Below are 25,481 nucleotides of genomic sequence, written 5' to 3' on the forward strand. Positions count from 1 at the left end.
TTTGGAATTTTTGACAGTACAACTCTGCAGAATCCTGACCCTGGCTCAATGCCAACAGGGCCTTTTCAGCCTGATCAATAGCATTAGGTTCATCATACAACAACCCCAAGGCCTGAAAAAGTGCGTCTACATTAGTTAGAATAGGATCGTCAGGTTTCAAAGAAAACGCCCAATACTGGGGATCGCCGCGCAGCAAGGAGATGACAATCTTAACGTGCTGCGCAGAGCTCCCCGATGAGTTAGGCTTCAAGGCAAAAAATAATTTACAATTATTCTTAAAATTCATATGCAAATTGCCTCTTCAGAAAGAAAGAGGACTTTTACTCTACAGCGCCACCTATTGGTAGTAGCGATCCTACAAGTCACAATTAACCCTTTAACGAGTCTTGTAATATGACTTAGGATACAAGCCAAATCAGAATCTCAATTTGCAGACACGGTGTTTCGAGCTATTGGCTCTCGTCAGTGCAAAGTATGAGATCTGATTTGGCTAGGTGAGAGGCTCTGGATTGAGGTCTGAGAGGTAAGGTTTCTCGTTGCGGAGAGTGACATGCCAGCTGTGGCTTGTCAAGGTAAAAATTCAGAAATTTAGACCGATCCCCAAAAAACACATCAGGAGTAGGGATCTTTGGTTCAGCAGCATGTGAATGAGCAAGATAGGTGGAAATTCCCCACACTTCAGCAGTAAGCTGCTACACACGATCAGACAATTGCTTAATCTCCATTGAGAAAAAATTCCCCCTACGGCCTCAGAGAAATAGAGGAAATAATATATACAAAAAAAAAAAAAAAATTTTGACACCTTTTTTTTTTTTACAATTCTTTCTTCGTCACAGCCGGAGAACTACATAAGCCTAAAGAAGGAAAGGGGAAATCTAAACTGCCCCAGAGCAGACCCCAAAGCAATAGACAGCCCCCAACATGTATTGTCGGTGAAAAACAGATGAAAACACAGACAGAAAGACAGGCTGAGCAAACGATGGGGCCCAACTAACTAGATAAGACAGGACAGAAAAGATGCTGGCTGCAATCCGCAAAAAACCTTACCAAAAATGTCCCAACCGTCTGATAGGGAAAAGGCCCTGAAGTCGCTAGACTTCAAAATCACTATATCAGCACTCAGGTATATTCTGAAAACAGAGCAAAGAGATCAACTGATCAGAGACAAAAAAGGAATTGAGCCAGTCCCAACCAGGACTGGCTGAATACAAACACTAAGGAAACCAGACAAAATCTCATGGAATAACAGCAGGGCAAAAAACTTAGCTTTTAGTAGACAGGAACTAAACTGGATGCAAGAGCTCAGAGCAGAAAGGATCACTAGCAGCCCTGCAGGGCGTCGGCTGCCTTATATCCACTCAGAAATTCCAGATGTCCAATCACACTCCGCCTGTTCAGATGACAGGTTCTTCCCATCCCAATCAATCTCACTACCTCTCTTCACCAGCAGAGGGAGTTCATCAGACATCAAAGGTGAAGGGGAGAATGAACTCACAACAGGCGTCCGACTGAAGCCCCTGATCATGTAACCCCTGACTCCTCCCCTCCTGTGACCTCATCACAGGTCCTGTGCGCACAGAGCAGGGATTTATCAGTGAGGGGCTGGTGCTGCGGTGGCCGGTGGATCTGGGAGGGGGAGGAAGGGGTCAGTACATGGGGGGCTATGGCGCTATGGTGGCGCAGTATAATGGGGCAATTTTCATTGGGCTGGTGGGCCCCCCCACACCACTGGGCCCTGGGCTACCGCCCAGATTGACCTCATTATAGTCCACCACTGGCCGCAACGTAACTGAATCTCTCGCCTCCCCGTCTAAAGCCATCACGGCGACCTCTGTCTGCAAGGCAGAGACCATAGGGTGCATTCTCATCATTCCTTTTATACGCTCAGTCCAGCTCCATAACATGGTGTTGGAAGGTTATTTAACATTGCCCCCAGAGAGATACTGGATCTAGGGCCTTTCCTAGACGCTTGGTCTGCCATGTCCGTACGTGTGGACTGCATCCTGCCGACTACGCCAAGTGTGAGGAGACCGCATGCACGTAGAATGCAGTAACGGACTGTACACAGACCAAGAGTGAAAGGGGTTTATTACACAGTAGAATGCCCCCTTTTCTCAAACACAGAGTACGGTCTGGAGTCTCAAGCTTTCTACCCTGCAATATAGGTGACAGCCCCAACGGTTTCAGACTCTTCATGGACGAGACATGCCTAGTTAGTTCTTTCCCCTTACACTAGTATAAGTTTGGGAAAAAACTAGGAAACCGTTCCAGGTCCAACCTCATTATAGGTAACAGCTCGGCAACTTTATAGGAACACAGATCATTACCGCCATCATGTATTACTAGTATTACTGGTCCTAAAACATCTCAGTTTAACCACTTCTTGCAGCACCTGAGGCCATTTCAGACCCATAATACCTCTCCAATTTACATCCATACCCTGAAAACCCATATTTCTTCTGCCAGAACGACATTCTGCCCTATGAGCCGCCCAGAAAATGTAAGAGTGGCCTAGGAGCTACACCGTTGGCCTGGAGGGAAGTAAACAATCAAAAAGAGAAATTAAATTGCATTAGTAAATCTCGTCTAATATACGTAGCATAGCAAGCAGAACTCCATCTTCCTATCCTTTCAACCTCTGCCTCTGGCAAACCCACCTTTGCAGCCTCGGTAGCGACCCATATTTAAAAAGAATGCGTCCTATATTCCCCTGGTTGCACTCCTGAAGCCTGTATGCACTTGCAAAAAATTGACTGAAATTGAAATTTAGTTAACGAGGACCCATCACATGCGCTAAGAAAAATTTCCCACTACATCTGCAGTCCAATTAATTTGAAACCAGCTTTACAGGGCAAACTGTGCCTAAAACTGGGATTAAAAGAATCCAAGTGCCCCTGCCTGAAGGGTCTGTTTTTGATTTGTGAATATGGAGACGTATCGCATCCTCTACGACAACCAAATAATAAACACCCTTCTAGCCTGTTCTTTGATTTAGGGGCTAATTCGCTAATGTGTAAGGCACCAAAGTACAGGATGGCATACGCAGCGTTAAAAAAGGCTGATTCAAATTGAGAAGAGCAACTAAAGGGGGTAAATGCAATAATCTTATGCAATAAGGGAATAGAAATGGGACGTCTACAGGGTGGGCCATTTATATGGATACGCCTAAATAAAATGGGAATGGTTGGTGATATCAACTTCCTGTTTGTGGCACATTAGTATATGGGAGGGGGGAAACTTTTGAAGATGGGTGGTGACCATGGCAGCCATTTTGAAGTTGGCCATTTTGGATCCAACTTTTTTTTTCCAATGGGAAGAGGGTCATGTGACATATCAAACTTATTGAGAATTTCACAAGAAAAACAATAGTGTGCTTGGTTTTAATGTAACTTTATTCTTTCATGAGTTATTTACAAGTTTATGACCACTTATAAAATGTGTTCAAAGTGCTGCCCATTGTGTTGGATTGTCAATGCTACCCTCTTCTCCCACTCTTGACACACTGATAGCAACACCGCAGAAGAAATACTAGCACCTGCTCTCGGCCCATGTCTCTAGCCAACGAGAACAAGGCCAGTAATAAAGACCCGCCGATGTGCTCGAAAACTGCGATGATGATGGAGAGAGCCATCTTGAGGACCGGGACCTGTGACCCCCTCTGTGACATCTGGATCTCCGACGCGCATGTGAGGAACACTTGCTACGCCGGCATGAGGAGCAGTGTCCATGGCGATGATGACAGAGAGATGACTCTGATGAGGATGAGCTTAAACCCCGGCATCTATGCCTAGATGATTCAGCCTCATTAGATATGGCAGTAGCCAAAACAGAAGGCTCCATCTGGGGTATAGCGGGGGCTACAGCATTCCCAGAATCATATTTTTAACATCAGCTGTGCTGGGTACTGCACCTGCAGGCAGGGGTGACACACTATGAGATAACTGTGTGTTTACTGGCATTTGGTCAGAGACATGTGGGGAGAGAATGTGCTGAGAGGCAGGGGGAAGGGCTCCACTCTCTGCTTGGCGTGAATATGTTAATACTGGCCCGGAAGGTAGCAGAGCAGAGAGTGTGGGCTGGGAGGGAGTGGACATATCCAATTCTTCTGTTCAGCGTGCATGTAAGCGTCCGACAGACAGTGAAACTGCAGAATATGTAACCGCAGCTACTGTGGATGGAGTTATGATGGGTGGAGCTACGGCAGACAGAGCTATGGTGGGTGGAGCTTCACTCTCTGTCCGGCCCTCGCGTGAGCGCCCGGCAGGCAGAGCAACAGAGGGAATGGGGCCGGGCCTCTTGATACCGCGGCAGTAGGAGACGGAAGATGGGAACTAAGCCCTAAGATCAGGGCCTGCACCCAGTGCTCATCCTCCTGCGATGACCTGGCACGCAGCAGCTCCAGAAGGGGATTAGCCATCGCTCACTGTTCACCAGACAGTGCGGACGAACACCTCCGGGACCCAATGGGGAAGAGGAGGAGCCAAGCTGCTGCAGCTACTATATACCAGATGAAAGAGGGGGGAATTGAAAATAGCCCTACTGGCTTTCATTGGCTAATTTTAATTGGCCAGGCCACCGTACTCTTACAAAAGGGGAGAGGGAGAGGGAACCCAGCAATACTAATGAGTGGACGGTTAGGGGGGCACCGCAGTCAGTGGCACGTTCCTTAAGCAGTGCCGTTCCATCCATTCTAGTCTGTTTGCTTGTGCCTGTCCGCAGGCCAGACAATCACAAGCAAAGGGCCGGATGTGGCCTGCGGGCTGCAGTTTGCCCGGCCCAGCCCTGATGAGTTTCACTTTTTGTATTGAAGAATTGAAATAAATTAACTTTTTAATGATATTCTAATTTTGTGAGAAGCACTTGCATACAGCAATAATGTTTTCTGATCCCCCTCGCCCTAAAAAAAAGACAAAAATGTAATGTGTGCTGTTCCGTCTAAGTTATGCTTCTATGGTTTCCATAGATTAGAATTATTATTTCCATTCTGTGTTTAATTGTCTTGCATTTGCTCTGCGCCACCTGATGGTCTTTTTTCTGTATGGCAGCTTGCAGTTAATTAATCCTCATGGCATGCCTTCCACTTCCGGGTCAAGGTTCAGGTCTTCTCTTCCTTCTAGCAGCCATTGTTAGTTTCACTTTCTCTGGGAGAGACATGCTTGTACCGAGCTGTGAAAGGCATAAGTTTTTCGACCACTTTGCTGTACCACTTTGTTGTATCACTTTGTCAACACTCTGCATGTCTGGAGAACTTATTGTATTACCAATCATACGCTGTATGTCCAGATTTCCAATTAATCAAGTCTGGACTGTAAAATCCCTGGTGTGCATCATCTCTCCGGACGCTGAGCAACATGGTCCTGTCTGCCCTGCATTAGGGTATGTGCACACGGAGTTTTTTGGCTCTGCGGATTTTGCAGTGAAATCCGCAGATAAATCCATCCTGCGGTTTATCTGCGGATTTGCCTGCGGTTTTACACCTCATAATGGATGACGTGTGAAACCGTAGCGGGTCTGCACAAAAGAACTGACATGCTGCAGATTGTAAACTGCAGCAAAACCGCGCGGAAAAATCCGCAGCATGTGCACAGCGTTTTTTTTTTTCCATAGGAAATAAAGGTACTGTACAACGCAGCAAAATCTGCTGCGGACCCGCAGAGCCAAAACCGCTGCGGATCAGCAGCAGAATCCGCAGCATGTGCACATACCTTAAAGGAAATGAAGGTAGGACCTCTCCCAGCCCCTATTCACCAGCCACATCTTCATTCACCTCATGCAGGGACAGAACAGTCGAAAAGCTGCCTTGAAGCCCGGCCAGAATTACCCTTATTTCCCTATCCACATACCTGCGCTCTGCCTGCTCACATACTGCAGCCCTGCTCTGCTAAAAAACCGTCTGCAGCGTCACCCCAGACCGCATTGTGTATAGAGACTCTCTGTATATTATACCACATTGCTGCAGATTATCGGACTGCAAAACCCCATAATTCTCCAAAAACAGCTTGGGAATCTTGTCAGGACATCTTATCTAAGCTGCGTTGGGATTTCCAGTCTCCAATTCAAAAGTTCAGTTTCTTAAAGAGGCAGTGCACCTTAAATCAAAATGGCCAAAAAAGACCCTGCTTGTACGGAGCTGTAAAAGGCATCAGTTTTTCGACCACTTTGCTGTACCACTTTCCTGTATCACTTTGATAACACACTGCATGTCTGGAGAACTTATTGTATTACCAATCATACGCTGTATGTCCAGATTTCCAATTAAACAAGTCTGGACTGTACAATCCCTGGTGTGCATCATCTCTCCGGACACTGAGCAACATGGTCGTGTCTGCCCTGCATTAAGGAAATGAAGGTAGGACCTCTCCCAGCCCCTATTCACCAGCCACATCTTCATTCGCCTCATGTGGGGAAAGAACATAATGGTGTGGCAGAGAATAAAGCAGAAAAAATACTTATGCTGGAGTCACACACAAGGTAGAAAAATACGGACCGTATTTTACGTCCGTAATACGCATAAATGGTCCCTAAATAGTACTCCGTATGTCATCGGTTGTCAGGGTGTGGCCGCGTATTTTTCTCATGTAAGCATCCGTATGTAATCCGTATGGCATCCGTATACAGTTTTTTTCTCGCAGGCTTGCAAAACGGACATATAATAGAGCCCAATGACAGGTTTTCAAATCCAAACGAAAGAATAGATATATACACATAGAATACATATATACATATACATGTCATTGAGACACATATATATATATTTATATTTCACAGAGTTCTTCATAGCAGAATAGCCGCTAATTCAATTGCCGGCTTCTGTCAAAACATTCCCCAACCCGACATGAAATGACACATGGTTTACGTACAGTAAACCATTTCATTTCATGATTTCATGTTTTTTTTTATATGTCCCTGACTAATAATTAGATGAGGGTTTGTGTGCAAAATTTGGGAGGTGTAGGTGTTAATTTAAGGGGTTAATTCGTTGTAAAAAAATGTGTGGGCTCCCGCTGTAATTTGTCAACCAGAGAGGTAAAGCAGGTGAGTGAGGGCAGATTTTAATAGCCATGAGAGAGACCATTGTTTTTGGCCCCCCTGGCTACAAAAATCTGCCCCCAGACACCCGAGAAATGGCGCATCTAAAAGATGTGCCAGTTCTGGCACTTATCCTCTCTATTCCCATTGCCCTGTAGCAGTGGCGAATGGGTTAATATAACAAAGGGTTAATGTCACATTCGATTGTAAGGTCACATTAAGCCGATTAATAATGGAGAGGTGTCAATAAGACACTGATCCATTATTAACCCTATACTAAGAAAGGGTTAAAAACCACACACAGACATTAATTAAAAAGTCTTTTAATGAAATAAATACACCAAGTTTTTGACAAATTTTTATTAGTCTGTAATCCAAAATAAAACCATGACCTGCAACAAAAATAACATAAAAAATCACCAATATCCTTACCTCTCTGCTGTTCAGTCATGTCCCACGCTGCAATCCATCAGAAGGGGTTAAATAGTTTACAATGAGGACCGGTGCTAATGCGACCAGCCTCACTGTAATCTACTACAAAATTAAGTGATTCAGCTCTGCGCAGCCTCAATGGCTGCCTGTAGATGATCTAATTACCGTGCGAAAGTTTCTGACTTTTTTCCCACGGTCATTAGTTCATTCACAGATCAGCCGGGGGACTCCCACTGACATCACTGAGGCTGCGGGGAGTCCCCGGCTGATCTGTGAATGAACTAATGATATGCCTCCCTCTTTCCATTTTATAAACATTTCTTTCTTCCTTTTTAGCATGTGCTTAAGTTCTGTGTTCATCCATCCTGGTTTCCTTAAATGCTTCCTATTCTTCCCTCTTTTCGGAATTGTTAACAATTGTGCTTTGAGAATTTCATTTTTCAAGATTTCCCATCCTTCCTGGACATTTTTGTCTTTAAGGATATCCAGCCATTGGATCCCTCCAATTATCTTTCAGAGTCCCTTAAAATCTGCCTTTCTGAAATCTAACCTTGACGTCTGAGACTTCACAGGTCTTCCTCCTCTAGTTATCCAAAATTCTAAAATAGCATGGTCGCTACCTCCTAGGGTCCCAGCCACTTTTACCTCCTCAACCATTTCCTCCCTGTTTATAAGGATTAGATCCAAGGTAGCAGATCCTCTTGTTTTCTCCCCTACCTTTTGGAAGATAAAGTTGTCAGCAAGAGAGGATAAGAATTTCCTTGACCTGTTAGTTTTGCCTGAGAGAGATTTCCAACAAATGTCTGGACAGTTGAAATCTCCCATGACAGCTATGTCATAATTTTTGAAGAACTTGGCCATTTGATGCACAAAGAGTTCATCCATATCTTCAGCTTGCACAGGCGGCCTGTAGTAAATGCCTACAATGGTGTCCTTTGCATTGTTCAGTCCATGTATTCTTACCCAAACAGTTTCCACAGAACTCCCAGTCTCTGAAGCTTCAATCTCTGTGTAGATATACGCGTTTCTAACATACAATGCGACACCTCCTCCTCGTTTATCAAGTCTGTTTCTTGCAAATAAGTTGTATCCTTCTAGTCTTATATTTCAATCATGTATATTGTCCCACCAAGTTTCAGTGATTCCAATGACATCATATTTTTTCTCCTGTGTTAGTAGTTCCAATTCTCCTTGCTTGTTGCCCATGCTTTGTGCATTAGTATACAAACATTTTAGTTTGTGATTGGTTTCTCTTTCTCCAATATTTTTATTATTTAGATTCTTTTGTCTTTATTCTTTCCTCCCACTTCTAATAGCAGAGTTCCCAATAGCATTTGTCAGGTGTATGGCTTTTTCTGGCCTTTTGCTTCCCTTCCCGCATTGTTCTAGTTTAAAGCTCTCCTTACAAGTGTAGCAAGGCGACTTCCAAATACATGTTTTCCAGTCTTCGTAAGGTGCACCCCATCTCTAGCAAGTAGTCCATTATATAGGTAATTCACTCCATGATCCAGAAATCCAAATCCTTGCTGACGGCACCATCGACGTAGCCAGTTGTTCACCTGCAGAATCTTATTCCGCCTCCTTGTTCCATGGCCATCCACTGGGAGGATGGAAGACCACCTGCGCTCCCAGTTCTTTCACTTTCTTTCCTAAGTTTTCAAAGTCACTGCAGATGGTTTCCAGGTCGTTTCTTGCTGAGTCATTTGTCCCCACATGTATTAGCAGGAATGGGGAGTCATCTGTAGGTCTGAAGAGTCCTGATATTCTGTCAGACACATCTTTAATTTTTGCACCTGGAAGACAGCACATTTCTCTTGAAGTTATATCCGGTCTGCAGATAGCGGCTTCTGTTCCTCTCAACAGGGAATCTCCCATGACCACCACTCTCCGTTTCATCTTCACAAGATTTTTCTTTCTCCATCCAGGAGGATTCTGAAGGCGTACAAGGTTGCTGTTTGTGGGCAAAGTCTTATCCTGATGTATTTCTTCATCGTTCTCCTGTGTGAGAGCCTGGTAGTGGTTCCTTAGCAGTATGGGCGCTGACTTCCTCCCGATCCTCCTGCTTCTCTGGGTCACATGTTTCCATTCCTCTGTTTCTTCAGGTGCACTTTGAATTTCTTCTCTTTCTGTAACATGAAGAGATAATTCTGCTCTGTCTAAGAACTTTTCACCTTCCTTAATGATCTTCAATGTAGCTAACCTGTCTTCGAGATTTTGTAACTTTTCCTCCAACAGGGACACAAGCTTGCATTTGTGGCATATGAACTTTGGCTTTTCCACTGGTAAGTCTGTGAACATGTAGCAAGAAATGCAGCTCACCAAATGGCTCCTGGCCTCTTCCATATTGTTATTGTTAAAGAGATTGGAAAATGAGCCAAAATTCGTGGTTTACCGATTTCCTCTTTTCAGCTGCAACGGCCAAAATTCAGTGATCGTTGAGCTCGCGGAGACTCTTCACTTATCCCAGAAGGCACTGGGAATATGCAAATGATCTCCTCAGGACTCCCTCCCCAATATATGAGTGATTAATTGTAAATTCTACAATAGCTCAGAAACCATCAAATCCTCACAGCGCACAGTGTGGGCACTGGGGGGATTCTAAAGTTTTCATTTTAGACCAGGCAGTATAGTCCTCCTTACAGTATTATGGACACTACATAGCCCTCCATACAGTATTATGGGCACCACACAGTCCTCCATACAGTATAATCACCCCATATAATGCTCCATACAGAATGTGTTCTATATAATGCTCCATACAGAGTAATGGGCCCAATATAATGCTCCATACAGTTTAATGGGTCCATATCTTGCTCCATACAGTATGGTCCTCATACAATGCTCCATACAGAATAATGTGCCCCACATAATTATCCATACAAAGTAATGTGCCCCATATAATGCTGCATACTGTATAATGGGCCCGTATAATGCTCCATACCGTATAATGGGTCCCATATAATGCTTCATACAGTTTAATGGGCCCATACCTTGCTCCATACAGTATGGTCCTCATACAATGCTCCATACTGTATAATGGTCCCCATATAATGCTTCATACAGAATAATGTGCCCCATATAACACTGCATACTGTATAATGGGCCCCGTATAATGCTCCATATAGTATAATGGGCCCCATATGATGCTCCATACAGAATAATGTGCCTCATATAATTATCCATACAGAGTAATATGCCCCATATAATGTTGCATACTGTATAATGGGCCCCGTATAATGCTCCACACTGTATAATGGGTCCCATATAATGCTCCATACAGTTTAATGGGCCCATATCTTGCTCCATACAGTATGGTCCTCATACAATGCTGCATACTGTATAATGGGCCCCATATAATGCTACATACAGAATAAGGTGCCTCATATAATGCTACATACTGTATAATGGGTCCCGTATAATGCTCCATACAGTATAATGGACACCATATAATGCTCCAAACAGTATAATGGGCCCCATATAATGCGCCATACAGAATAATGTACCCCATATAATGCTCCATAAAGCATAATGTGCTCCATATAATGCTGCATACTGTATAATAGGCCCCGTATAATGCTCCATACTTTGCAATGGGCCCCATATATTGCTGCATACAGAATTGGCCTCCTCATATATTGCTCCATGCATAAAAAAAATCAAATACTCATCTCTCCTCACTGGCCGCAGGTTCTGTCTGTTCAGCGACTTCTGCCTTCCTGCCCTGCTCAGGACAGAGGGGGCGCTGTAGTAACGTCATTGCGCCCTCTGCCTTGAGACGTCACTGAGTCACAAAATGCAGAAGAGACCGGACCTGTGTCCAGCGGAGAACGAGGAGAGGTAAGTATTGCAAACAGTTTAAAGCACAGGGGGACCTCATAGCACACCAGTGTCCACAACAGCTAGTGGGCCCCCCACTTCCTCAGGGCCCCAGCAATTTCCTGGGTGTGCTGGGTGGTGATGTTGGCCCTGACTCAGATAAATATCATTGTGTTATCTGTGGTGTCACATACAACTACAAGTAACATGTGCTATTTGCATTATCTGCACTCAGAGACTAATCATTGTGTGCTCTGTTTGTTACATAGGACTGCATCTACTACATTTGTAGACAGGGTGATGTGCCTAACATTTTGGTTACTGATTTGGTGAGGTCTTTCAGATGATGGACATCCACGTCCAATAATTTGTGGTTCTGTTCTAACGTTATTTCCAGTAACAAGTCCCTCCGTCACAGAAAGCAGAGACGGTATTTCGCTTCTACAGTTATCTATTCTGTCACCTTTAGATCTCTATTTTTTGTTCCCCTCAATGAAAGTGAAAGCAGAAAAGAACATTTCTTGGAAACAGCTCAGACATTCTGGTGCAGACAGTTACAGTAAATGTCAAGTCTTGGTCAGCACTGGTGAGGATTCATCTTTCAAAGGCCTCATTCAGAAATGCGCAAATATCGTACGCCTCTGTGCTTTGCACAAATATAATATGTGTCCATTATGGGCTATGTAATCTCATACATTGCGCATGCATGACATCCAGACGCCGTCTTGATGCTGTCTATTTTTACCATTTTAATGTGTAGGAGAAGCTCTGCAAATATATATACCGTACACAGGTGCATGTCACAAAATTAGAATATCATCTAAAAGTTAATTTATTTCAGTTCTTCAATATAAAAAGTGAAACTCATATATTATATATAGTCATTACAAACAGAGTGATCTATTTCAAGTTGATGTTGATGATTATGGCTTACAGCCAATGAAAACTCAAAAGTCATTATCTCAGTAACTTAGAATGCTTTGCACGTCTGGTACTCGCTGGTACACAGGATGCAGTGACGAGCTGGACACAGAACAAGAGCAAACTTAACCTTTATATTTGGATTAGATGGATAAACGGTAAAGCTGACAATAGTTTTCCACGCAGGGAAGCTAGACACTAATACACAAATAACACGATATCAAACAGTATGGCAAGTGCCGGGAACTATATGGCCGACTACGGGTCCTTGGACTATAGTTAATGATCATCGAAGTGTCACTTATCAATCTCTGACATCCTGCAGAGTTGTTGTCTGGGAGGTGTCTGTTCGGCGTCTCAGCCGCTGGGTCCAGCCGAAGAAGAGTTGCTGCAGGCTTCGGGCATCCTTACGCCCAGGTGCGAAGGGAGCGAAGCAGGCCCCTGGCTGGTTCCCCACCGTCGGGGCTGCCCCTTTAGGAGGCGAGGTAGAGGTGGCCGCGGGTCTCGGTGTACAGGCCGCAGCTGCGGTATGGAGCGGGACAAAGGTGGCCGCGGATCTCGGTGTACATGCCGCAGCCGCAGTATGGAGCGGGGCAGTGGCGGCTGCGGGTCTCGGTGTATCTCCTCCTCGTGCCGCTCGGCACCGTCCTCTCCCCTGGTCAGGCGAGCCCCCGTCCTTTCTGTCTGGAAGGCACTGGCTCACTCTCCAGCGCCACTTAGACTCCTCCTTCCTGTCTCTCGTCTCTCTCCTCGCTGAGTCCGTCCTGCTGGTCTCCTGCGCTTGTTTTATAGTCGCCCCGCCACCACATTTACTGGATGAGAGTCTGTCCCAGCTTGTAACTACTTCCCCCGGGAACATACCCTCTGGGAACCTGAGTGACAGCCCCCCTAGTTCCGGCCCGGTTACACAACGGGCCCTTATTCAGGTCTCTCTCCCTACACTCCCCCATCCTTTTTGCTCGCCAGTCCTCGGGCGGGGGTTTTGGGAGGTTTGTGCTTCTGTCCTGGCGCCAAAGTTGTTTCTGCCATACGAACTGATCTTGTTCATATCGTTCGGGGGTTTTTCCTGCTGTAGACCGCTCAAAGCGTCGCAGTTCGGTTGGTGTGGTGGAGTCATCTGGGGTGGTGGAAGGTGGTTGGATAGCTTGGGCCTCTGGGGCATTGGCCCTGGGTGTGTCGGCCCTTCTTGTTGGGTAGTCCTCTTCATTCTTATCATCCGAAACTCCTGGCGTAGGATCTGGGGCCTCAGGACGGGCCTCGGACTATTTGGGATCTGCGGATATACAGGGCCGCAACATATTGCGATGTACTGTTCGGACGAGTCAGTCCCCTTTTTTTTCAGACTGTATCTCATATACAGGCCCCATCTGAACTTATTCGACGTAGTACTAGGTAAGGATCTTCCTCCCACCAATTTGTTTTGGGAGTGCTGGTCCCGTACGAGAACGCGATCTCCCATGTGGAATTCTGTGGGTTGTGATGGGGCTTTTCCTGGGTGTTCGAGATCTCGGAGCTTTGTTTGTACTAGTCTGTGTAGGGTCTGCAGATGGTAACGGTGATCCCAGACCCACGAGGAGACCCCTGCCCATGGTCGTTCCTAATCTGCGTCCAACTCTACCTCGGTGATCCCTTTGCCTTCTCGGCCGAAGAGTAGCGCATATGGAGTGTAGCCGGTGACTCGATGTACCCAGTTGTTATATACCCAGACCAGCTCAGGGACGTACTCGGGCCTTTCGGTCGTCCTCCAGGGTACGCAGCTTTTGGATTAGGCTCTGAGTAAATCGTTCGCAGGCCCCGTTCCCCTGCGGATGGTATGGTGTGGTCCGAGATTTGTCAATGTCGTACAGACGATATAGTTCCTCCATTACTTTTCCCAGGAAGCAGGCGCCCTGATCCGAGTGAATACGTTGAGGGCATCCATACACTTGAATAAAGTTCTTACAAATAGCATAGGCAGCGGATTCCGCCATTTGGTCTCTGGTGGGGGTTACTATGGCGAATTTGGTAAAATGGTCTACCATAACCAGGCAGTGCTCGTACCCCTGGTGGGCTGGACCGATGGTCAGGTAGTCTATTATTTATAGCTCGAGGGGTGCCGTTGTTATTATCATTTGTATAGGGGCTCTTTGCCCTGGTGGTTTGGTCAGCTCACATTGGTGGCATTTTCTGCAAACCTCTTCCACTTCGGTTTGTAACCGGGGATGGTAGGCTATCCGCTGTAGTCACTGGAAAGTCTTTTGCACCCCAAAATGAGCCCCCTTTTCATGAGCTTCCGGGGCAATTTCAGCTAGTTGGGCTCCCAGCACTACCACTTGCCATGTGGCTTTTGGTTCTGCACGTAGTTCCGCTTTTTGGTACAACAGTCCGTCTTTGATCACTAGTCTCTCCCACTGGCGTAGCATTAGTAACATGTCCCGAGAAAGCGTCCTTCTTTGAGCATCACTGGGCAGCTGTTTCATGGCCACCCATCGACGTAGGGGCCGATTTCCTCATCTTCCTGTTGCTGACGTATCCATTCGTCCCGGGACTGTTCTAGGATGCCCCTTGCGGGTTCCGCACTTGACTGTTCTTTTGTAACCACCATTGTTTTGGCGGTGCTTGAGGAAAATGGTGTTTCTTCTCCTTCCAACTCTTCGCCCGGCTCCGCCCCGGGGCTGTGTGTCGGATTCGGGACAAGGCGTCGGCGTGGACGTACTCTGCCCCTCAGTTGTAAATGATTTTATACTTAAATTTTGCCATCCTGGCTACCCAACGTTGCTCCAGGGCCCCTAACTTGGCATTTTCGAGGTGGGCTAGTGGGTTGTTGTCTGTTCGCATCAACACCTCGGAACCCGCTAGGTACTCCGCGAATCGCTCCGTCATGGCCCACACTAACGCGAGGAGCTCAAGCTTAAAGGAGCTGTAGTTGTCGGGATTTTGTTCGGAGTCGTGAAGCGACCAGCTGCCATAGGCGATCACCTTCTCTCGACCATCCTGCATCTAGGATAACACAGCCCCCAGCCCATGCAAACTCCCGTCGGTATGCAGAATAAATGGTTGCGAGAAATCTGCGTAAGTTAACACCGGGGCTTCTGAGAGGCGGCTTTGAGGTCTCAGAAAGCTTCCTCCTGTGGTTCACGCCATTGTATCTTCCAGCTGTTGGCACCGGTCGGGGTTCCTTTTAGTAGGTCCTGCAGGGCTCGGGCTCGGCGGGTGAAGTTTTTCACGAAGCGACGGTAATATCCAGCCAGCCCCAGAAAGGCCCACACATTCTTCACCATCTCGGGAGTAGGCCACTCCCGTATCACAGCGACCTTCTCCAGAGACGGTTTCACGCCCTCGGCGGAGACGACATGTCCTAGGTACTCAATCTGTGTGCGGAACAGATGGCATTTCTGGGGCTTTACCTTCAATCTGCACTTTTGTAGCCGGCCGAGCACCTGGCCCAAACGATACAAGTGGTCCTCAAGCGTGGTGGCGTAGATGATGATGTCGTCCAGGTATATTAAGGTGGCCTCGAAGTTTAGGTCACCCAAACACGGCTCCATTAATTGCTGGAAGGTTCCGTGGGCATTGTTCAGTCTGAAAGGCATCCGATTAAATTCAAATAGCCTCATGGGCAAGATGAAGGCGGTTTTTGCACGATCTTGTTCCGACATCGTTACCTGCCAGTATCCAGTGGCCAAGTCCAAGGTAGAAAAATATTTTGCCTTCCCCATGGCAGACAGGGACTCCTCTATACGGGGAAGCGGATATGAGTCCATGATGGCGCAGGCGTTCAGCTTCCGATAGTCCACATAGAAACGCAGCATGCCGTCCTTTTTTCGCACCAGCACAATGGGGGCTGTCCAGGGGCTCTGGCTTTCCCGGATAACCCCCTTGCGTAGCATTTAGCCCTATAGTGTATTTACCTCCTGGTACAATTGCGGAGGAATCTGCAGATAGCGCTCTCTGTTGGGGGCTGTCCCCTTGGTGGGTATGCCATGCCTTATGGCCGTGATGCAACCGAAGTCATCTTCGTGGCTAGCGAATACCTCTTTATAGTGGCCCAGGAGGGCTACCACCTGCTGTATTTGGGCTTGCCCTAGTCCGGAGAGTTCCGCTCGCATTTGCTCCAAGATCACTCACCCCTCCTGCTCAGGCAGGGACCCCGCGGTCTGGATGGAATTCACAGTCACGGCCCAGGGGTCCCTTGGACTCACCTCCAGCGCCGGGGGCGGAAGCACCTCTTCCAGGGGTTTTACCAGTTTGGCCATTTTGCTGCGAGGTTTTATGACGATGTCTTGGTCCTCCAGATTGACACAGCGTATGAGGGCTGTCCCCTTTCTTACGGTGGCCAGGGTGCGAGCCACCAGGAGCCCAGGGGGTAAGTGCTCAGAGAAGGATGGCTCCACCTGCACCTCCACTTCTTCTAGAGGTACATGGGCCCGGACGGGCAGGGCGATTACCATCTGTCCTGGTGGCAGAACGAGCTGGGAAGTCACAGGCGCAATCACCTTCCCCAGCACCTCCCCCTCCTGGCAGGCCTCTTGGACTCGCACCCCCCGCACCAGCTGTTGGAAGACCAGCCCTTGTGGAGTGCGGGGGCTCCATTGTTTCAGAGTCTCTTGGGCTGGTTCACTGAGAAGGCTGCCAAATTCCTTTAGTATATTCATGCCCAAGGTGACAGCGTTTCTATCGCCTGCGTCCCCCCGAGTCAGGACTAAGCCTCGTCGGCCCAATTCCTTGCCGCACATCGAGATCTGCATCTACGCTACTCCGGTGACTGGGGCCTTGTGGCTTCGGGGAAGTGCTGCCGGAAGTAGGTCTCTGGCATGGTTGTAACTTGTGACCCCGTATCCACCAGGGAGGCCCTCAAACTCTGCCCAAATCAGCGGGCACTTTGCAACTAAATCTTCGGGACCTCCACCACCCCGCGTTGTGGGTTCTGGCTCCGAGCGGCGTCCCCCCAACTCAGAGCCCTCTAGTTTAATGGCTGGCGGGGCGGGTACCTCCCGCGCCGAGGGCACTCCACTTCGCCACAATCAAAGCAGGCGAGAGATTGCAAAGACCGGCTGGCCCGGGGGCCACGGGGGCTCAGGGATGCCATGCTCGGCCCCGGCCGGTTACTCATGGTCTCGACCCTCCTCTTCACCTCAGCCAATTCACCTCCAATATTCTTCAGCTCTTGTCACATTTCCTCCACCCACTGGGGTTCACTAATGGCGTTCACGGAGACTTCGGTGCTCTGGGCCTTCCAGACAGGGACTGTCACCCCTTGCTCCCATTCTCGTGTACGTGCCTCACTCCCTATCTCAGAGAAGGTCAAACGCTCCCGCAACGCCTGTTTTGTCAGGGGGTCCTGCAGTCTGGTCACCAAGAGGTCGTGTAGGGTTATGTCAATGGGCCCCACACCTACCCCGTCCTTTCGTTCCATGGCTGTATATAGCTCCTGCAGGACATTCATGTATTGCATTACCATCTCCCCCTCCCTCTGCATGCGACTAAACAGCCAGTTCCTCAGTTCTCCCATGTCAGTAGGGTCCCCATGGGTTTCCTCTAGGATCTGCAATACCCTGGCGAAAGTGTTTCGCTGTCGGGGGGGCTTCCCCATCCAAGGCCATTAGTGCCACCTCTGCCTCCAGGTCAGGAGTCATCGGGTGCATCCTCAACAACCCCCGCATTTGCTCCGTCCAGCTCCACAGCATTGTATTACTGCCTGTGAACCTCGGCAGTCTGATCTCGGGTCGGGGTAACCACCGCGAACTTGGTGAAGTGGTCAGTAGAGTTGAGCGAAACGGGTTGAAAAAATTCAAAAGTCGCCGACTTTTGGCAAAGTCGGGTTTCATGAAACGAAACCCGACCCTAGGATGAGGTCGGCCACGAGGTCGGCGACTTACGCGCCAAAGTCGCGTTTCAAAAGTTTGTTTTGCGCTCTTTTTCAGCCAATCAGGATCCACGGACACTGTGGGCAACGTGATGACCTAGGCACGGGTCACCACCATCTTTCAGAAGGGCATGCAAGTGATTGGCTTGCTTTGGTGGGCGTCACAGGGGGTATAAAAGGGCGTGCACGCCGACCGCCATCTTACTTCTGCCGATCTTAGTATAGGGAGAGGTTGCTGCTGATTCTGTAGGGAGAGCGTTAGGCAGGGAAGAAGACAAAAAAACTGCTTCTGCTGCTAGCGATTTGGCCTGCACAACACACAAGTCACTGTGTGTGCAGTGCAAGGGGAGGCTATATTGTGGTGTATCAGTGGTGTTGGTTGTTGGGCTGCCTTTTAAGGCTTCCTGACACGCTGGCATTGCTGTTTACCCACTGCTCCGCAAACTGCTTTTTTAAAAGCAATCCAATCTCCCTTATCCTCTAGTCACTTTTGTCACAGCTGTGCCATCGAGCGTGTCACATAGCGCTCAGATCTCAGTGGGCCTCACACAATCCACAAGTGTCCAGTGTCCAAAAGTGTACGCAGAGATTCAAAATCTCCATTATCCTCTCGTCACTTTGGTCACAGGCAGCTGTGCCATCGAGCGTGTCACATAGCGCTCAGATATCAGTGGGCCTCACACAATCCACAAGTGTCCAGTGTCCAAAAGTGTACGCAGAGATTCAAAATCTCCATTATCCTCTCGTCACTTTGGTCACAGGCAGCTGTGCCATCGAGCGTGTCACATAGCGCTCAGATATCAGTGGGCCTCACACAATCCACAAGTGTCCAGTGTCCAAAAGTGTACGCAGAGATTCAAAATCTCCATTATCCTCTCGTCACTTTGGTCACAGGCAGCTGTGCCATCGAGCGTGTCACATAGCGCTCAGATATCAGTGGGCCTCACACAATCCACAAGTGTCCAGTGTCCAAAAGTGTACGCAGAGATTCAAAATCTCCATTATCCTCTCGTCACTTTGGTCACAGGCAGCTGTGCTATCGAGCGTGTCACATAGCGCTCAGATATCAGTGGGCCTCACACAATCCACAAGTGTCCAGTGTCCAAAAGTGTACGCAGAGATTCAAAATCTCCATTATCCTCTCGTCACTTTGGTCACAGGCAGCTGTGCCATCGAGCGTGTCACATAGCGCTCAGATATCAGTGGGCCTCACACAATCCAAAAGTGTCCACTGTCCACAAGTGTGTGCAGAAATTCTAAATCTCCCCTGTCCAATAGACACCTTGTACCTTGTTTTACATTACTATATAGTTTGTTGGATTTTGTCTACATTTCTACCAAAAATGAGGAAGGCTGGTGGAAGAGGCAGTGGAATTGGGCGGGGGTTGGCAGCTGGTAATGATGGTGTTGGTGGTGGATCTGATGGTAGTGGCAAGAGCAAAATAGGACTGAATGCAGGAGGTGCTGACCCTGCGTCATCGTCTGGCTACATAAGGCCTCGAACGCTTAGTTTTCTAGGAGTTGGCAAACCGCTTTTAAAGGCAGAGCATCAGGAAAAAGTTTTGTCTTACATTGCTGACTCAGCCTCCAGCTCTATCGCCTCCTCTTCTTCAGTTGTAAAAAGTAAAAGCACTGAGTCGTCATTGGAGGCTCATGTTCATGAACCACACCTTTCCTTGTGTCCTTCACCCCAACCAAGATTGAAGGATGACGCAGGCCATACTACTGATTACTCCATGGAGCTGTTTTCACATACCATGCCTGGATTATCAAGTCAAATGGTGAATTACCCAGGCCAAGATGAATCTGACATGGAGTGCACTGATGCACAGCCGCTGATGGATGATTCTGCTGGTACATTCACTCAGAGCACTACATTGTCCTCGCAGTGTACAGAGCCAGATTTTGACCCTGATGAGACTCAGGTGCCCCTTCCCGCACACTATACCACCATACACGGTGACACAGAGAAAGGTGCACATGACATAGAAGAGGAGGTGATGGATGACCCAGTTGTTGACCCAGATTGGCATCCATTGGGGGAAGAGGGTGCTGCTTCCAATAGCTCAGATGAGGAGCATCCACAGCAGACATCGACATCGCAACAGCTGTTATCTGGCAGGCCCGGAGCACTCCAAAGACAGGTTCCAAACATCAAAAGAGTTGCTGGACAGCTTGTCCAGAGGGTCAAAAGATCACAGCGTGCTAGGCCGCAAAATGTCTGCCAAAGTAGGAAGAGTGCAGTGTGGCACTTTTTTGAACAAAATCCTCATGATCAGGCCAAGGTTATCTGGAGGAAGTGCGCAAAGACCTTTAGCCAAGGGAAAAATCTGAAAAATTTGAATACCAGTTGCATGCTTAGACATTTAACCAGCATGCACTTGCAAGCGTGGACACAACACCAAACCTCAAGTGCCACATGTGCAACTGATCACAACGAAGGTAGTCATCAACGCTACATTGTTTCCCCCACTGTAAGCCCACCGGTTAGCACAGCAGCAAATGTTGAGGTGTCGTTGCAAGGCCACAGCAGTCAGGGAATCCCACTGTTATATCAACGAAAGACTGATTCTAGGCCATCAGAAAGAACACCAACTCCATCACCATCATCAACCCTCTCTCAGTCCGCCCTGTCCACCGCTACTTCCACCATATGCAGCTCTCAAGTCCAGCTCACCCTCCCAGACACTATGAGTAGGTCAAGAAAGTACTCAGTCTCTCATCTGCGTACACTGGGTTTGAACGCCCACATTGCCAAACTAATCTTGTTTGAGATGATGCCCTTTCGGTTGGTGGAAAGCACAGCTTTCCGCGAACTCATGGCCTATGCAGTACCACGCTATGACCTACCCAGTCGCCACTTCTTCTCTCGCAAAGCCATCCCAGCCCTCCACCATCATGTGAAAGACCGCATTGTCCATGCACTCAAGCAGTCAGTGAGCGGAAAGGTGCACCTCACAACTGATGCATGGTCCAGTCCTGCATGGCCAGGGCCGTTACGTGTCCATCACTGCGCACTTGGCTCACACCTTGAACCTGGTGGTGCAGTGCTTCCTCAAAAATTATCCGGAGTTAACAGCCCTGCTCCAGAAGGTGCGAAGACTGTGCGCGCACATCCGCCGGTCGCCTGTACACTCCGTTCGTATGCAGAAGCTGCAGCGATTGCTCCATCTTCCCAACCACCGCCTCATTATCGACATTGCAACAAGGTGGAACTCCACCCTGCACATGGTGGAGCGGCTGTGCGAGCAGAGGCAGGCCATAATGCATTTGTGGGAGGATACACGGCCAGGCACTTTGAGAGCAGACATGGAGTTGACAGGCGTGCAGTGGTCGAAGCTGAAAGACCTTTGTAAAGTCCTTCAGTGTTTTGAGGAATGCACACGGCTGGTAAGCGCAGACGACGCCATCCTAAGCATGAGCATCCCACTTATGCGTCTGCTCATGCAAACTTTGACGCACCTTAAGGAGCAGGCGTCTGCAGCCAATGTTGATGAGGAGGAAGAGGAGGAGGGAATCCTTGATGACATTCAGCCATTGTCTGCTCAGGGACCTCTACTGGACGAGGTGGAGGAAGAAGAGGAGGAGGAGGAGGAGGATGATGGGGATGATTACTTAGGGGAGGAGGATGCATCTCGTGGGGCAAGTGAAAATGTTGGCGTGGCAAGGTCTGGTACAGGGTTTGTGCGTGACTGGAGGGATGTGGATTTGCCAGAAAGTGCTCCTCCACCCAGCACTCGCAGTGCATCATTGACACCGGGAACATTGGCCCACATGTCAGATTATGCCTTGCGGATCCTAAAAAGGGACCCCCGCATTGCCAAAATGATGAACGATGACGACTACTGGTTGGCCAGCATCCTGGATCCACGCTATAAAGGCAAATTACAAAACATCATGCCACAGGAGAACCTTGACCTAATATTGGCTAATAAACAAGCAACTCTGGTAAATCAGTTGCTTGAGGCATTCCCAGCACACAGCAGCGGTGATGGTTCTCACACGAGCCGTACGGGCCGGGGGCAGCTTGGCAGAGGTGTTCGTGGTGCACACAGCAGAAGTGGCGTTGGAGACAGGGGTTTCATGACAATGTTGTGGACTGATTTTTCAAATACCGCTCACACAACTGGTAATACTGCATCGATGGAAAGTGACAGGAGACAGCAGTTGTCAACTATGGTTACAAACTACTTTTCCTCCCATATCGATGTTCTCCCACACAGGTCATTCCCCTTTGACTATTGGGCCGCTAAACTGGACACCTGGCCTGAATTGGCCCAATATGCCTTACAGGAGCTCGCTTGCCCAGCTGCAAGTGTGCTATCGGAAAGAGTCTTCAGTGCAGCTGGATCAATCCTGACAGAAAAAAGGACCCGTCTGTCAACCCAAAATGTGGATGATCTAACCTTCATTAAAATGAACCACGCATGGGTTTCCAAGGATTTTGTCCCACCTTCCCCTGATGACACATAGGGTGACAGAAAAATGGCTTGCTTTGGTCCACCTCTTCCTGGTACTTCACCTATTTCGCCTTTTGCATCAGCTGAATGTCCAACATCAACATATGCCACTTTCTAAAACTCCCTAACTGTGCTGCCTCCCCCCCCATGGCCGGGGTAACCACCTAGCGCACGACACCGTGCGAGTGCCGTTGCCCTGGACAGGTGGGTAGGCCGACTCTTGGGCGCAGGCACTGGCACAGGGTCCCTCATAGTGCAATCAAGTGTCTCTGACGGTGGTGGTGCACACCCGCCGTCAGACACACCGCTGTACTATGAGGGGCCCAGTGCCAGTACCGACGCCCACGAGTGGGCCCCCCTTGCTTGGGCAGGGCCCCAGCATTTGCAATCTTTACCTCTCCCTGCTCCTCCGCTGTGTAATCTGGGCCGTCAAATCCATACTGTGCCTGACACCGTCTGAGCCTGCCTCCTGAGACATATATTTTGAATGTGTACGCTATCCATACATGTTATCCAGGGATACGGTACCCTTTCTAACCTTTGTGCAATGACGTGCAATCCATACTGGGCCTAACACCGTCTGAGCCTGCCTCATGCTGTATAGACATATATTTTGAATGTGTACGCTATCCATACATGTTATCCAGGGATACGGTACCCTTTCTAACCTTTGTGCAATGACGTGCAATCCATACTGGGCCTAACACCGTCTGAGCCTGCCTCATGCTGTATAGACATATATTTTGAATGTGTACGCTATCCATACATGTTATCCAGGGATACGGTACCCTTTCTAACCTTTGTGCAATGACGTGCAATCCATACTGGGCCTAACACCGTCTGAGCCTGCCTCATGCTGTATAGACATATATTTTGAATGTGTACGCTATCCATACATGTTATCCAGGGATACGGTACCCTTTCTAACCTTTGTGCAATGATGTGCAATCCATACTGGGCCTAACACCGTCTGAGCCTGCCTCATGCTGTATAGACATATATTTTGAATGTGTACGCTATCCATACATGTTATCCGGGGATACGGTACCCTTTCTAACCTTTGTGCAATCACGTGCAATCCATACTGGGCCCTAACACCGTCTGAGCCTGCCTCATGCTGTATAGACATATATTTTGAATGTGTACGCTATCCATACATGTTATCCAGGGATACGGTACCCTTTCTAACCTTTGTGCAATCAATTTTTTTATTGCCTTGGTGCGATGACATCGTTGTGACCTGATGGACATGTGATGTAGCGCTAGAAGGGCTAGTCAATGAAGGTGCTAAAGCCGGTAGATAAGAATCCTTTCCAGATTACTGATGTGTCCTGTGAATTTTCTTTTGTTCAAAATCTCTTCTCTGACCCATCGGATCTGCCTGAAGCCTCCTGGAAAGAATGGGAAGTGAAGAGGCCAATTCGGTACACTGTGTAATTATTATTACCCAAGCTGCAGTACTGTGTACATTGGGCCATATCAGTTGATGATGGGGGCACCAGGTGTTGGACCTGCTTGCCAAGTTTTGTGCACATTTGCCATTTAGTGAGCATTTGTTCTACTTATCCAAGTAGGATGTGTGCACGATACCTGCCGATATCTGTATCGGTATTGTATTTAACAAAAATACAAAATAAAATGCAATAGGAAATAACAAAAGTATATACACCGCAAAATTAATGGTCATATATGCATAAGTCATTCAATACAGAGGGTAATCACCAGAAACATCGCACAATCCTAAATGGAGCTGAGTGATTGGAAGATGGAGAAATGAAGTGCTCAGAGGGGTTGTGAAACATACCGTGTTACACTCTGTATGCAAGGTACGAGAATATCTCTGATGCGAGACCTGATGTGCTTTATAATATCTCTAAGATTACATATGGCCAGATGAGTATATAACATAGTTGGTGAAAGATATGTGCAGGTGAAATACTTACAACGGAGATCTGTGTTGGAAGCTGAGCATATTGAGCTGCAAAATATCTATAAAGGAGGTAGTGGCCGTCACTAGGAGAAAAGGATGAAGGTAGTAGTACCTTAGTTGTGCATGAAGATCGGGCACTTGTGCCACCGGACACAGTATCCACTGCAAGTCTGACAGCACAGGACCTCGCACAGGGTTAAGAGGGGAAGGGGGGTGGGCGGCCAATAACAGTGAATGCTGCCTGGTGGAAGTAACAAACAGGAACAGAATGGCCACTTCCTGTGATACATGTGTTCTAGCAGAGAAATGCTGGATTAACTATTTCAAGGACCATTCAGAACGCATAATAAAGTTAGCTGTTATGTATAGCAGCAGTATGGGGTGTGAGTGGGGAAATGGAACTAAAGAATGGAGATCTTACAATAAACACTTAGGTGACTGGGGTTAAAGAGAATGGGAATACATAAAGAGTGGTGAAACGGCCCAGAAGAGTACCTAAGTAAGAGAGATGGTAGGAGGTCACAAAGACAGTGTGAACACAGTCATTAGGTAGTGATTAGTTTTTTATTATGCACAATACGAATTATACAGACAAAGGAGGCAAGGCGTATATAGTAAATGTTTACTAGTGAGTAAAGACGTATTCATCTAAGCCAGAGGTCTGTGGGAGAGTGACCGTGATATGAGATAAAGGTAGACTTGTGGTAGTGACGTCCTATCCACAGACATTAGTATAAACGGCTCTATGAGAGAGAAAAAAAAAATACATTAGTAAATTCATATTAACACACAGCCTCCTAAATTCACAGCATAATTTCACAAAGTACAACATCACTGCAAAAATGACCTTATTGATCAGGGGCCTGCAACAAAAATTGGGTATCACATAAATGCTGATAACTCATATTCCCTTTTCAGACCCGTAAGGGGGTTTTACACATAGCGATATCGCTAGCAATATCGCTATAACGTCACCGATTTTGTGTATCGCTACATGTGATACTTACCTCCGACCGGCTCCCCCGCTGTCCATCACTGATCGCGCGAG

The 25,481-nt window shown here is 47.8% G+C and overlaps 1 protein-coding gene across 3 annotated transcripts in view; it reads right to left on the reverse strand.

The window, feature by feature from the left end:
• Positions 1-24,667, reverse strand: part of LOC141085377 (guanylate-binding protein 3-like) — a 92,272-nt gene extending 67,605 nt beyond the window's left edge. For 2 of the 3 annotated variants that reach the window (XM_073570679.1, XM_073570682.1), the window contains exon 1: positions 24,447-24,589. The gene's annotated coding sequence lies outside the window, so the exon portion shown is untranslated. Of the gene's footprint in view, positions 1-24,446 lie in introns of all 3 variants that reach the window. The other variant, XM_073570678.1, reaches the window with a different exon arrangement.
• Positions 24,668-25,481: the final 814 nt, after the last annotated feature.

This window comes from Dendrobates tinctorius, unplaced genomic scaffold, assembly GCF_039654945.1.
Source record: "Dendrobates tinctorius isolate UK_male_01 unplaced genomic scaffold, ASM3965494v1 ptg000028l, whole genome shotgun sequence".
NCBI classification, from domain to species: domain Eukaryota; kingdom Metazoa; phylum Chordata; class Amphibia; order Anura; family Dendrobatidae; genus Dendrobates; species Dendrobates tinctorius.